At 48.0% G+C, this 15,505-nt stretch overlaps 1 pseudogene across 1 annotated transcript in view; it reads right to left on the bottom strand.

The window, feature by feature from the left end:
• Window positions 1-14,625, bottom strand: part of LOC149343714 (potassium/sodium hyperpolarization-activated cyclic nucleotide-gated channel 1-like) — a 64,578-nt pseudogene extending 49,953 nt beyond the window's left edge. Inside the window, exons 1-5 of the transcript XR_016283325.1 lie at window positions 13,984-14,625; window positions 7,373-7,508; window positions 2,553-2,713; window positions 1,574-1,830; window positions 183-332 (exon numbers count right to left, since the gene is read on the bottom strand). The product of XR_016283325.1 is annotated as a potassium/sodium hyperpolarization-activated cyclic nucleotide-gated channel 1-like (transcript). The remainder of the gene's footprint in view (window positions 1-182; window positions 333-1,573; window positions 1,831-2,552; window positions 2,714-7,372; window positions 7,509-13,983) is intronic.
• Between the last annotated feature and the right edge of the window lie 880 nt (window positions 14,626-15,505).

Below are 15,505 nucleotides of genomic sequence, written 5' to 3'. Positions count from 1 at the left end.
TTTAGGGGAGCCTGCCGCTTCTTTCTTGAGTTGTATCCGACTATAGCATACAGACAAGACGAAGAAGACGGGATCGTCGGGAAAGGAAAGGCGCAGTAGCTGCCTCCCATTGGCCACACAGGTGAACCGCAGCGTGAGGCAAGGGGTTGAAGAGGGGTGAAAAGCACATAAGAGCGTGAAACCTGCAGATTGGCGATAGATATCCAGGACTCCGGAGGGAAGCCCATCATGAAGCCGACGAAGAACTGCAGACAGGCGTGCCAGTGCACAGCCAGGAAGATTAGCGCCAGGATGTTGCCAAGCTGCAGGTACACGCCCGTCGTCTGGTAGAACTGCACCACGCGAGACAGACAAGGATTGACCGGACACTTTACATTAAAGGGACACAGAGAACAACTCTATCCAATTATTGTTCTTGGTAAAAATTGATTATCTGTTGTTGTTTTTTTCTATGTTAAAGTTAACGTCTGTCCAGCAGAAAAAGACTCATTTCCGGCTGAGAAAATTGAACTTGAAAATTTCCCCGCCATTTGATTCAAACTAGGGACGTCTGCACAGTTTGCCGAATGGCGATATAGCATAGCGTCTGGAATCCACAAACGAAATTCGGTGTCGACGCACGCGCATTACTTGCGAAAATGGTCGGTTGTGGCGACATCCGTATTTCGTTTTTTGGTCTTGTCTGTCTTATGACACATCCGTTTTCGGTGAAAGTGGTCTCTTTCTTGTTGGAATGGTTTGGTTTGGTTTACGGGGGTTTAACGTCCCAAAGCGAAGCAGATGCACCACGGCAACTGCGAGCCGGTATAGTATATACGTCTCGGTGCGCAGTCCACGCGCCCAAACGCAGCAAACTGAGCAATAAAAAAGAGGTACAAAGAGGAGATGCAGAGTGCACCGTTCAAAGGCGCTTCTCTGGGCATTTCCTGCATAGCTAGTTGAATATTCGTTTTCAGTATTTGTCGGCAGTATAGGGAATGTTTCTACCAGTCATCGCCAAATGATTCGCAGCGCGCAATGACGTCTTCGCACTAAGAAACAGCAGCTATGGGATGCAGTAGAGCCCGATGAGGTCTCGCTGGGTAGCCGAACATATTTAACGGCTGTAAACAGCAGTTGGTCGAAAATGCGCTCACACGAAATTTAGAATGCATGTATACAGATGCGAGATCGCTGAAATTAGTCCTGTCTTTTTCACGCACAGTGAGTGTGTACTGGAGGTGTTCAGTTTTACTGAACACAGATTTCGGTTAAAAAATTATGTTAAAAATTAATCAATTGGTATTTACAAACATGCTTGAACAAGATAGCCACAGAGTTACATAACACAACTTTAAGGACTTTTACAGAAAATCTGTATTTTATTTTATTACCAATCTGTATTTAAAGCCTGTTCAACACAATCCTCCGTCTCGATTTTAGCGCGCTTCGCGTCAGCCCGCCGCTCTATATCCAGGTTATTGCGGTGAATCACCAGCCACAGCTGGAGAAATCCCGCTCGCACCCTCGCCTCCGCGTGCCAAAGAAACGAAAGTGCTCGAGGGGAAAAAGGGCGAGTGGTGCCTCCACAGACCATCATCTGCTCGGTGCGTCCTCCGTATCGGAACAGGCGGCTGATCTTGACCAGCTTGACGAGGCTCATGAGCTTGGCCAGGTGCCACAGCGTGGAGCGACGCTCGGTGGCCTTCCCCGACAGCACCGCCACCATCCAGACGATGAAGTCCAGCGGCATGCTGCTCACGAGGTCCACGGCGAACCAGCCGTGCAGGTAGCGCGCCGAGATCTCCTCGGGGTCCATGATCACGATGCCCTGCTTGCGGTCGTCAATGCCTGCGGCAGCACGCGCGCGCGTACCCCTCACGACACCCGGGCAGACTGAACTGATTTTACAGTAGAGCAAGTGGAGCTTGGCCAAATAGCGCCATGGATACCGTAGCTGGTCATCGCGAGATGTGGGGATGGAGGTCAAAGACCCAGCTTCCCAAGCATTCACCAGAGAGGAGACGAACGCCAAGCAAGGGTAAAGTTATCAGTTGGAAAACTGGTGGGTAACCGCAGTGGCACAGGCCCGGGGATAGAATCCCCGCATCTCCCGCATACGAGACGGATGCACTAGGCCACCGCTGAGGAAGGAAGGAAGGAAGGAAGGAAGGAAGGAAGGAAGGAAGAGAAAGAAAGCAAGAAAGAAAGAAAGAAAGAAAGAAGGAATCAAAGAAAGAAGGAAGAAAGAAAGAAAAAGAAGGAATCACAGAAGAAAGAAGGAAAGAAACAAGGAAGGAAAGAAGGAAAGAAACAAAGAAAGAAGGAAAGAAAGAAGGAAAGGAAGAAAGAAAGGATAAGAAAGAAAGAAAGAAAGAAAGAAAGAAAGAAAGAAAGAAAGAAAGAAAGAAAGAAAGAAAGAAAGAAAGAAGAAAGAAAGAAAGAAAGAAAGAAAGAAAGAAAGAAAGAAAGAAAGAAAGAAAGAAAGAAAGAAAGAAAGAAAGAAAGAAAGAAAGAAAGAAAGAAAGAAAGAAAGAAAGAAAGAAAGAAAGAAAGAAAGAAAGAAGGCACACCGGTCCTGAAGTTGAGCAGCAGGTCGGCGAAGAGCACTCCGTCCGAGAGGAGCGAGTAGAGCGCCCAGGCGTTGCCGTGCTGGCGGAAGAAGCCCAGCTGCAGCGGCACCAGCACCATGTTCATCACCAGCGTCAGCATGATGAAGGCGTCCCACCAGCGCCTGCGCGGAGGCCGTGTATATCATATGAGGAGGCTTCGCAGCGAACTCTACGTGCCAGAAACACGTACGCATGTGCGAAAACGGGTGAAAGCTACGGCAAATGTTTACTGAAAAGAATTGACTAAGAAGCAAAATAAAATACAAGGGACAACAGAAGACGTGCGCCCGTGTGAGTGCGTCTGTGGCTCGCCTATGCAACGGGCGAATAACTATAACACTGAAAACTTGAATGCCAAATGCGTTCAGTTTACTTTGAATGAATGGAATTGCCGAACCATTTTTGCTACCTAGGCAATGTCTTTAGCGACCTCTCTCCAGAGGCATTAGCTCGAATACAAAACGTTTGTAAAAAAAACAGGTAATCATTGAGCCAACACTTTGATATTTTGCCGATAAACGATCTTGTCAGATGATCATATGGTAAAGAGAGGGTAGGCAGATGGTTCTTGACAACCACGCAATGAAAATTCAGGGGCCACTTTGACTGTCTAAAGTGCGTAGAGGCGAAAGCGTTTTCCGCACCACTTTCGCTGCTTTTGTGGCACTGGTGGCGTCACATATAATTGAGTACTAATTACTAAGTGATGACAAATCACTAATTAATGCATAATTACTCATTAATACCTGAATACTAATTCACTGCTAATTAAGGACGCTTAAGTTTCGCCTTACGAGTGGAACGCGACAGCGTGTTGTAGCGCTGCAAGGGAGTCCACGGAACGCCACCACCCGCTCGGCGCGATGCCTTGCCCTTTGAACGCAACGCTTTTTGAGGAAAGGAAATGGCGCAGTAATTCTCTGTCATCTCGGTGGACACCTGAACCGTAGAGGAAGGGAGGCAGTAGGAGTGAAAGAAGACAAAGAGGGCCCGTAATGAAGAAAATGAAAATTGTATTTGAGGAAAGGAAATTACGCAGTAACTGTCTCGCATATCTCGATGGACAGCCGTCAAAATTCAGGGGGGCACTTTTTTGGCCTAAAGTGTGGTCACTGATGTGTGGTTAAGATGTTAAGCTTCGCCTCTAAGAGTGGAACGCGACAGCGTCTTGCAACGCTGCCAGGGAGTCCATAGAACGCCGTTGCCCATTCGGTTCTACGCCTGGCTCGTCGGTAAATTGTTTTTTGAGGAAAGGAAATGTATCTGTCTATCATACCTCGGTGGACACCTAAACCTCGCAAGGAGGAAAGGGAGGAGGATGGGAGTGAGCGAAGACACCGTATTCACTTGACGCGCCTTTGTTCATTCCGAACCATCGCGCTGGCATGGCGGAGTGGATAGCATGCTCGTCTCGCACGCCGAAGACTGGGGTTCGATTCCTGAGCTCGACCAATTTCCTGCTCGATTTTATTTATTTATATGGCCTGACTAGAAAAGTTAATTAGGCTTATTGGGTAATTAAGCAATTAACTAAGCTCAGTCCCACTTGGAGCATCACTATACGATCCCTTCAATTGGTTGCATGGTTACTAGCCAAAGTACAATTGGCCCCGTTTGAAATTCGTGCACTGTGACGTCACGACCATTTCGACCAATTGAAAAGCGTGACATTTCTGTCGACAACTGCTGCTTACAACGATGAGACATTAAAGGCTTTCGCCTTAATAAGGGAGGGTAAATCCTCAGGGTACTTGCCTAAGTTTTAAAAAGAGGACTTGTCTTCTCGAAGACAAGTCCTCAGTCAGAAAGTCAGAGTCGACCCGTAGTTTAGATTGGCGGATCAGATGACTAGCGTACAAAGGCGTTGGCAAGGAACTCACGTCGATCAAAACTAAGTATGAAATTACTGTGTAACACACATCTTAAAAGCCGGGGATCGCACTTCGCATCTGCCTTCGCGTCTTAACACGTTCAATGCATCGGTAGGTCACGTTGTGTATTCCTGGTGTGCGTCACGAATGCTGAGTGGTGCTATGAAGTGCTGGGAGAGCTCAGATTTTCCAAACAGCCTGCGAAAAAAAAATGGCTGAGGCTTAACTTGGTTAAGCCTGGAGAATGCGAAGCATCATCGTGTCGCGTAATTTGGAGGCGCACAACCGCAGCGACGGCGCGAGGTGGGCCCCCGTTTCTCCACTGTCGTGACGTCATCGTGTCACGTGGTGTGACGTCATGTATCACGTGATTTGGAGGCGCACAACCACAGCGACGGCGCGAGGTGGGCCCCCGTTTCTCCACTGTCGTGAAGTCATCGTGTCACGTGGTGTGACGTCATGTATCACGTGATTTGGAGGCGCACAACCACAGCGACGGCGCGAGGTGGGCCCCCGTTTCTCTACTGTCGTGACGTCGTCGTGTCACGTGGTGTGACGTCATGTATCACGTGACTTGGAGGCGCATAACCACGGTGAAGGGCTGAAGTGGTAGCTAAAGTAGTATGCTTCGCATAAAACAGGAATCCCAGGCTGCTATTGCCATCGCTTGTCAGTTCCAATAAGTTGTCTTCTCCGGAGGCTCACTGGTGGGCCACTCCGCATTCAAGAAGATCTAAGTGTGTCCCACCAGTGGGCCACGACGCACAGGAATTAGGACATTTAGGACCACTAAAATCACTGCCGCAGTGGACTTGTTAAATATATCCAACCGCGAAAACGGTAAGAGCCGGACACAGCACTTGTCTTCAGCCAGAGCACCACTTCCGGCTGCAAAGAAGAGTGACCACACAGCAATAATGCTTCCGTGGTGAGCTCTAGCCAAATGGAAGCCCGGCAGGGACCGTAATTTTTTTAATTGCGAAAGCAATACTACTTGCACTTTCACGCCTTTGCCGTGCCGCGGCGGTGACCACCATCGTGCCGCGGCGGTGACCACCATTGACCTTCATTTCACCTTGATTGCATTAGATTGGATTGGATTGGATTAGATTGGACTGGACTGGATTGGATTAGATTAGATTACATTAGATTAGAGTAGATTACATTGGATTGGATTCGATAGGATTGGATTGGAGTGGATTGAATTGGATTGGATTGGATGAGATGGGATTGGATTGGTTTGGATTGGATTGGATTGTATAACCGATGCATCACCACAAGTCTAACCACAAGCACCACCACCAGCTACACTACCAGCTGAACCATGGCGTAGGTACGGATATTGCTTTCGCAATTACCGGGCTTAACCAAGCTAAGCCACAGCGAATTTTTTATTTCACAACGCAGCACTCGCAGAGTAACTGCAGGCAGCGCTCCTCTGCATACGTAACAAAACAGTGTCACCAACTTCAGAATGAGCTGCCGCAGATATCGTGCTTTTTCGCCTATCAAGACATGACGATAAATTTAGCGTTTGTAACAAAGGTTAAACGAAGAGGACACCATAGCGTATGCGGTGTCCTCTTCGTTTGGTCATGTGTTTCAAAAGCTACATTTGTTGTCATGAAAAACCAGTTCGCCCAAATAGCTACCCTTACCAAAGCATACACGGCAGTGCAATCACCGGGACAGTATTTTGTAACGATTCATTTTTCGAATAATTATTTTGCCGCTCTATATCTGGTACCCGGCCATGTGTCAATAATGCGGCTGTCAAAAAAAGGCGAAATAATGAATGGGGAAGATAATGCTTTCAAAAATACGGGTCCAGAGATTAAAAAAAAAACAACAGAGCAGCTAATGACCAAAAATGAGGACTTAGCACTAAGCGTAATGAAGAAACGCTGGGAAAAGTGTACAAGCTCTCAAGAGGTGTTCATAAAGGATGCCGTTGCCCTTTAGGTTGCCGATATTTTAGGAAACAAGAGAAGGTCGCGTGCTTTGCGGGCTAACCTCTAATCTCTCCACTTCTCCTGAGACAATAGCAGTCTAGCACGTCTTATGTATACAGACATTCAATCTCAATATCACCTCGCGTCAAGAGGTCCGCACCCGTTCCTTCAGGTGTCTTGAACGTCGCATTGTATCCAGCTCACGTTCCAAGCACGCTAGCTGTCAACACTTCTGCCGTATCAGCCTTAGAACGTCTACGGCAGCTCCGCCTCGTTGCGATCGAAGGCAAGGGTCATAGCCCTATTGTTAAAGGGCAACTGCAGCACTTTTTTGAGAGTTTTGCGATATTCAAGGATTCAAATGTGTATAGGCTGCAAGCAAAGCATGGCAATTGTTTTTGCCCTAGCGTTTAAAATAGTGACGTAATTAACAATTGAATTTTTCGCTCCTCCTCAATGCGCCAGAGGAGTGCAGGGAAACTCAGCGTGACGTCACGGAAGGTATGATTTCAAATTAGCGCTGCGTCAGCCCCACCCTGCCCTGACTCGTTAGACGCTGCCAAACAACTCTCGGCAGGGTTCGCCTTCGGTGGCGTTGGTTTTTTTCCCTCAAAGCAGGCGTTTGTGCGGTGGACATGTACCGATACCTTCGATGACATCATGCGCCCCTACTGGGCGTGGTGCGCTGCGGAGAAGCTTGAAGGGCGTCCGGATTTTAATCGACGATTACTTCACTATTTCAAGTGCTAGCCCAAAAAGACTTCGCATGCTTTACCTGCAAGTTTCATACATTCGACCCTCTTAAGCTCGTTGATTTCTAAAACCTATGCAGTTTCCCTTTAAAGAATGAACTTCACAAAGGCACATTTGATCTGTCCATGATTCTTTTACGCCACTTTCACGCCTTATCTGCGCAAAAATCTGGCTCCTGGATGACAGTGAGGTTAGTTCCACATACCTGAACCTGGACCGTGGGTGAAAAACGAATCTGTACTTGGTCGGCGCTCGCTTCTTGAAGTCCAGCCCCGAGTACTGCCTCCTCGACGAAGCAGTCAGCATCCTCTTTATATTGGACTTGAGGGCATGAACTTGGCCTGGAGATTCGGATTCGCAGAGGAAGCGACGCTTCATTGCATATATACGCTGGTGGGCGTGAGAAGCGGAAGCACCTTGTGCTCATGAATTCGTGAGCACCCTACGCTAGCGCTCTGTGCTCGTGCGTATACATGAATGTCCCGAAGATCGCGTTTCACACTGAGTCCAGTAGGTCAATGACAAGCTACCACTTCTCCGTCTCTTCCCACTAGTTCTCCTCAGCCTTCTACGGCTTTGTACTGTGCCCATGGAACGCTTTAATCATCATAGAGATTTAGCATAGCGCGATCAGAATCCTCGACGCCCACTGCGCATGCGCAGATGACAGAGGAGCGCACACCTGCCACAGCCTTCTACGGATTTGTACTGTTCCCATGGAACGCTTTAATCATCATAGAGATTTAGCATAGCGCGATCAGAATCCTCGACGCCCACTGCGCATGCGCAGATGACAGAGGAGCGCACACCTGCCACAGCCTTCTACGGATTTGTACTGTTCCCATGGAACGCTTTAATCATCATAGAGATTTAGCATAGCGCGATCAGAATCCTCGACGCCCACTGCGCATGCGCAGATGACAGAGGAGCGCACACCTGCCACAGCCTTCTACGGATTTGTACTGTTCCCATGGAACGCTTTAATCATCATAGAGATTTAGCATAGCGCGATCAGAATCCTCGACGCCCAATGCGCATGCGCAGATGACAGAGGAGCGCACACCTGCCACAGCCTTCTACGGATTTGTACTGTTCCCATGGAACGCTTTAATCATCATAGAGATTTAGCATAGCGCGATCAGATCCCTCGACGCCCACTGCGCATGCGCAGATGACAGAGGAGCGCAAACCTGCCACTACGCAGGCGCAGCAGTGCCCCGCGGAATCGGATCACTCTATGCTAAATCCCTCTATTACCCTTGAGCCTGCGCGTTATCTTTTAATGTAAAACTGACGCCGTGCCACAGATAGAAGCGTGCTTAGTTATCTTCTTTTTTCGCAAAAAGAAGCTCAGTTCAAACCAGTCGGCAGAACTATGCATCCAACGAGAAGATCCCGCTACTTTCGAAGTATACCGCATTTTTAAAACGGCACGATCTTTGGTAGAGGTGGCTTAAATTATTTCATCAAAAGCGCTGGTCTTGGATCTGCTGTAAAGTGGCGCTTTGAAAGAAAAATGTACAGCTGCACCCACGAAAGGCCATTTGCGCGGCGCTTCTTACCGATGAAAAACACACAAAACACAAAAAGGTTCCCCTCTGCTTTCTTCAAGAGTGTCTGACCTTTGTTTAGCCAACTAATCTTGCCACTACAACTAGTCCGACCACCTGTGCTACGGCCCAGCCCGCACAAGTGTGTGGATAAGAAGCCAGTCGTATAGAGATAAACGACGTTCTTGAGAGGTTTCAGTGGTTAAATTCGTGTCCCGGAATACTATTTTGCGAACGTCTCATTGAACCCGGCAGCACCGCCACATTTGATGTCATAAAAAGCAGGCAGCAGCAGTTCCGTAGACGTAAAAAAAAAAAAAACCTTGCAAGAACAAGCATCGGCACCGTATTTTCTCCAACCTTCAGACTATTTTACATAGTGGAGCTCTTGTCCATCCGCCATCCTCAAAAAACATTTAGGCAAAAACTACCCACAATTAAGTGCCGATACGCTTGAAAGCTGTCTCTCGAAGGCTGCCAAACTTGATCCTGCCCTGAACGTACAGTCATTGTCAAAAGTTTGTGGGATGCGGATTTGCGGAAAATAAATTAAGTTTCCTGGCTACCCAGACAGGTATTTATTCCAGAGAAAGTAACATGTAGTAACTTTTTTGTTGTGTTACGTCATTGAGCCTTTCATTTTTGCTGTTGTGTTTTTGTTGCTTATTATTAATTTGTGGCCTTTGTACTTTTTTTTCTTAATATTTGTACTTACCTATTTTCTGTATGCTCACCCTGCGAAAATCCCTTCCTGGGATTGCAGTATTAATAAATAAATAAATAAATAAATAAATAAATAAATAAATAAATAAATAAATAAATAAATAAATAAATAAATAAATAAATATGTATGTGCCCTCATGCATCTGTACTTTTCATTGACCTTCTTCGCGCAGAATTTTGTTTTCTTCAGTGAATGCCTACACCGCGAACTTTGCCAATAAGTCCATGACTGTACAAAAGTGTGGGAGCACAAACGATGGTATGATTCTTGCAGTACTGCTCAGAACAATTTCTGCGCTGATCCTCATGGAACGCCAAGGATATACCGGTTTTTTGTGCAACGTCCAAATTAAAAAAAAATAGTGATTCTGGGGTAAAGAGAAGTTTCTGCGGCATAGCAATTTGTTTGTTTGTTTGTTTGTTTGTTTGTTTGTTTGTTTGTTTATGGGGTTTAACGTCCCAAAGCGACTAAGGCTATGAGAGACGCCGTAGTGGAGGGCTCCGGAAATTTCGACCACCTGGGGTTCTTTAACGTGCACTGACATCGCACAGTACACGGGCCTCGAATTTCTCCTCCAAAGAAATTCAGCCGCCGCGACCGGGATCGAACCCGCCATAGCAATTTCAGTGTTGGCCACGTGCGCTAAGGACTTGCTGCTCTCCCTGTGAGTGGCCGCGTACTGGCATCGACCGCTGGATGTAAATAACCGTTTGATCACCTTAATCTCCCTCTCTGAATCAAGGCCAGGGACTATCCTTCTCTAAGTGCTAATCAATATATAGGAGGTATTCCTAGCACACCGTGTGTCGGCCTGAATGATAACCGAATAAAATGTGGAACGCGTGGTAAAAGCAATGTTTTATACAAGTGCTGTTCCCGTCAAGAGAATGCGTTGTGTTGGTATTGCCATCCTTCATTCCTTCTTTTCTGCTGTTGTTCAGCGTACCTCCACGGAACCTCCCCCCCCCCCCCCCCTCACCAGCTATTCGGCCCATTTGCTATGGCATTTTCTTATCCGGCCAAATAAAGAAGAAGAAGCAAATTGAATCATTCCAGCTGTATCAGCGGGTTCAGTGAACGCTCGAAAACAGCAGGCAGCCTTAAGACTACCGAGGAACTCGCAGTCCCTCACGACAGAAGCCGTCCTGTTGCGTCGCTTGAAGCTCGCAAATGTCGGCAACAAAAAGAGGTCACGAAATAACAGGTGGCGTGTCCAAACGAACTCAATGAGCTGGGGCTTCCGAAAAGCGAGCGATGCCTTTTTTTTTTTCAATGAACCTCAATGAACCGCACGACTCCATTAAAAGCGGCTAGGTCAAGGTCAAGTCAGGTCGGATCGTAAAAATTTACTGCAGGGTCAGATTAAGACCGCAGAAAGCGAGCCAGGCCACGTCATAGAGAAGGAGGATAAAGCGAATAGATGGTGCAGGAACCCATAGCATGACGGTTGCCGGGTAACTTTTTATTTATCAGAATCGCTCTCTCTCGGCACATGCTCTAGCTCGAGGCATCATCAACTGAGCCAGGCCACCCACCGGGCCCGCTTTTACCCCTCTACCCTCCAAGTATAACGAACGCCTCGAGTTTCAGCGTCTCTAGCACAGACATTTCCCCGCACCTCATAAGAAATTAGGCACCCCAGATTCCGTCTCTTGGCATCAGGTACAGACGAACACATTTCCAAACCTCCATAGACTACATCTCATACATCCAATATCCTCCTGAGACCCGCGTATGGCAATTTGTCCAATATATTGGACATTAGCTTTTAAGCCAGTACTCCCGCGCCGAAAGATTCATCTTCATAAAACCCGCTTGTCCAATACATTGGACAACTGGTGGCGCCATCTGTGCACCTTTTTTGAAATTAAACTGCTCACTTTCCCGCCAAAACACTTTGAAAACGGCGGCGTTCAGCGGCGCGGCGTTCTATGACACCTGCCGGAGAAGTAAGAGTTGTCTCTGCGATTTTATCTACTTTGAACGCGTAAATTTTGTTGGATATCAACAAAAATAGAACAGAAAACATGTAGATATCATAATTGTAACTCTACATGACCTAACTTTTCCGTGCTTTCAATCTGATTTCACGTGTCCAATACGTTGGACGCTGGGACTCAGCACGGTTATTTTGACCACGCTTTTGAGATGGCTTTCGCAATAACTGTAAACGAATACTGCTGGTATTTAACGGCTGGGGACGAAATAACGTCTTTTTTGTTGTAGGAGACAGGCCTCGCGTTCATGATGAGAAGGCCAAAGCAGTTTTACAAAGAATTGCAGAAGCAAACACATCAGTTAATTGGTTTATGGGGTTTAACGTCACAAAGCAACTAAGGCTATGAGAGACGCCGTAGTGAAGGGCTCCGGAAATGTCGACCACCTGGTGTTCTTTAACGTGCACTGACATCGCACAGTACACGGGCCTCTAGAATTTCTCCTCCAAAGAAATTCCAGCCGCCGCGGCCGGGATCGAACCCGCGTCTTTTGGGCCAGCAGCCGAGCACCTTAACCACTGAGCCACCGCGGCGGCCTCCAACACATCAGACATTGACCTATCGGAGAGCGACGACGACACTATTGTCGATCCAAACACAGCAAGAAACCCAAGAAACGTCAAGAAGCAAGAAACGTCAAGAAAAAAAAAACAGCAAGAAACAGAGAGTGACAGTGAAGTTGAGTGGAGCCCACCATCAAAGCAAGCTCGACGAGAAGAGACCAACAAAAGTGCCTACCACTTCCCAAGGCTGTCTGACGCAGCTAACGCTGCGCGCTGCAGGTTTGAGGGGTGCACCATCAAAAACAAAGTTTTTTTGCACAAAATGTCAGCAGTTCTGCATAACAAAAGACAGAAGATGCTTCGAAAAGGCACACAGCAAGTGAGCACAGCGAAACTTTTTTATTCAGTTGACGTATATTTTGCTACTTTGACTTTTGTCATAATAAAGTATTTTTTTCGCACAACTTTTCAGCTTTATCTGAAGTATTTTGTGGCACACCCACTGGGTGGGAAAATACGGCTAGAGTCCTAGTGTCCAATATATTGGACATCGTGCTGAGCTGAAACTATTAGTTCTGTTGAGAAAATGTCTCTCACTTTTCACCTTTGCACTCCTACCAGCTTATTCTGAAACCCTACAAAGTTTTTGTGCACTCAAATTCACTTCGGGTCTCAGGAGGATATTATACACCGACACATGTCCTCTGTGTCAGGCCCGCCCTACACTCTTACACATTTCATGGGGATGTGGGGCCAAGTCAAACAGTCTGCAGACGTAAAAGGCGTCTTTTAAGCGGGAGGAGGTGCTGCTGACTAGCGATAACCTGGAGGGCCAACGGGCTCTCATTCAACAGGTCAGCAGGGCAGCTGAAGTCAAGGGACCCCTAGAGTAAGGACCCCACCCATATGCTTAAACAACTCCCCTTCTGTTTAATAAAGTTTTCCTCTGCCTTTTCTTGCTTTCTCTTTTCCGAAGCAAACGAATCCAGGTAAACAAAGAGAGATTAAGTCCACTAGGCCTAGGGAATACCTGGCCAACGCGTAGTTCCTCAATGATCTCGGGTCATTAAAACTATTTACCACAGCAACACTTGGGCAAAACACAGTACAAACACGAAGGACAGAAAAAAAATGACGCAAGAACGACTGGACGAACGTAACTTTTCGTGCCTTTCATACTTACGATTTCACATTTTCCTCAAGTATATGACCCAGCAACAAGGCCTAAAGAAAGCGTTAATTCCCGTAACGGTTGCAGCGAACTGTTTATTTTCACTTCCGAAGCTTAAAGATCATTCTTGTCAGGAGTTTCCGCAGCAATTGAAGTAAGGAGGGGGGGGTCTAATTTTTTGGGTGGCGTATTGAGGATAGAGGAGAAGCGGTATTCATTTTGAATTTTTTTCTTCCAATCGTTGATGTGTCACGTAAGACTAGCAACATATATGACTCCAACACTCCTGACAAAGGTAACAAAAATTACCCGCCGAGCGTAAAAGACGATTCGTCAAGAATTATGGAGGTGCCTTCAGAAAAACAAGGGGGTGTGTAGAGAAATTACTGCTTGTGGTCTTATCCCGCCGCGATATTGGATTGCATGCAAAGGACCTTTTCCTGCATACGGTTGTTGCCATGCCCATTGATAACACTCCCTCGTTTCCATTGCTGAGGAAACGCAGCACAGAGTTCCCTCGGTTGTCTACCAATGGGGAAGACAAAAACGTCGCGGCGAAGTCTCGTAACGACGCTAAATCTATAGTTCGTCACTAAAAGAGTTTTAGCATAGCGAATACTGTCCACTGCCACCAGTGCGCCCGTGGATATGGCCCCGAGACGCCAGATGCACCCGAAACTGGCCTGTACCCGATCCGTCAGCGCCATACGCGCATGCGCACAGGCGGCTAGCGACCGTGCTAAGATGTGGGTGGTATACGCTATGTTATAACCCTCTAATAAAATTAAACATCTCTAGCTTAATTACGCAGCCTCCACTGCACCGCTGTCCAGGAGCGACTGATAGTTAAGCCGCACCCTTCGGCACTCACGGCTGGGTTTGTCGTCGAGGGAGTGCTCAGCGCTGTCGGTCACACCAACTGGCGAGTGCAGGGGTGTGTGCAGGGGCGAGTGCAGGGGCGTGTGCAGCGGCGAGTGCAGGGATGTCATCAGCGAGGGGACGCTGCCCGGCGCGCTGCGCTCGGACCTCGCTCTTGGCGAGTCCGGCGGTACCGGCGAATACTGCGAGTTGGCGAATAGTGGCGACGGCGAGTGCATGACGTCACTTCCTTATGGCTGCCACGAACGCTGGACGTAACGTTTGAAGTGTGCCACGCTGTTCCCGAGAAAGACACTCTGGAAAAGGAATGCAAATACAAGGTAAAAAGTGAATCTTCATGATCAGCGGTAGAAAAGGTCATCGTCACTTGCCGACATTCAGAGACAGGGACCACACAGTAAGGCTGGTTAATGTGCTTCAGCGCAGTTGACTAACAAGACATTAGTGTAAAACTGACAGCTGAGCGACACTTAGTTGGACGCAGTATGAGGCACGGTGGCAACGAAACTAAAAACCAGCGATAATGGCATGTGAGTATTTCTTTGTGCTGTCCTTTAAGCCAGCAAGGAGTGGTCCAGTCCCCGTTACTCTTCAAACGTGGCCCTAGCCCGCTGGCAGAGGCCCTGGCTGCTATCCCACGGGGCTTCACTCAGCTCTGTATGCCAACGATATCATCCCCTGGACAACGGGCGAATCACTCGGAGTAGCCCAAGATATCCTAAAATGACAGATATTACCACCCCCCATTTAGCGCATAAGGAGCTCCGCTGCTCTCCAATGAAATCGAAACTGTTGCAGCTGAAACCCCTGCAGTATAAGCGCTACCCTTCACCAGAGGAGCCGGCAGTCTCGAGCGATCTGTTACACCAAGAGGCACAGAAACCGCTCCGACATCCTTCACGTCGAAACAGCAGAGCACGCCAAACTAGGATTCTTCACGGCAGTCGAAGACGGCACAGGGGGCTGCCGCCACTACCGGAAATCATTTTCCATTAGAGGCGGAGAGAGCCATCTTCGCGCTTGCGCTGGCCCACTCCACCATCGACAGGGAAATAGCAGAAACCTGCAAAGATTCTCAGTCCACATACAGCCCCCACCTCCAGGGCGCGGTGTCACCGGCCACTTATCCCATTCTCACCATAGCCCCTTCTCTGGACCGAATGGTCACTCTTACGTGGATCCCTGGGCATGCCTCGTTCCCGGTAATCACGAACGAGAACACTCCTCCCGGGTCCGTGACGATCAGGCATCCAACCCCACCAAGAGGCCACGTCAGTAATTTCTACATATTGTTACGGGGAGGTCTTCACAAACAATTGTGTGGCGCAGAAAGGTTTGAGAACGCTCCAGCACACACTCTCAGCGTCGTCGTCTTGAAGAGCACCGATAGTCACTTCGTCGTCCGCAGGTAACAACGTCATCAAATCATCGCATTCTATAAACGCAGCTGCACGACGCTGCCCCCCCCCCCCCCACACACACACACACACCCTTTACCTTGTCGCCTCAATCCA

This window comes from Amblyomma mixtum, chromosome 5 (assembly GCF_055824585.1).
Source record: "Amblyomma mixtum isolate Tamu chromosome 5, ASM5582458v1, whole genome shotgun sequence".
In the NCBI taxonomy this organism is placed as follows: domain Eukaryota; kingdom Metazoa; phylum Arthropoda; class Arachnida; order Ixodida; family Ixodidae; genus Amblyomma; species Amblyomma mixtum.
This window is presented reverse-complemented; position numbering and strand designations above follow the sequence as displayed.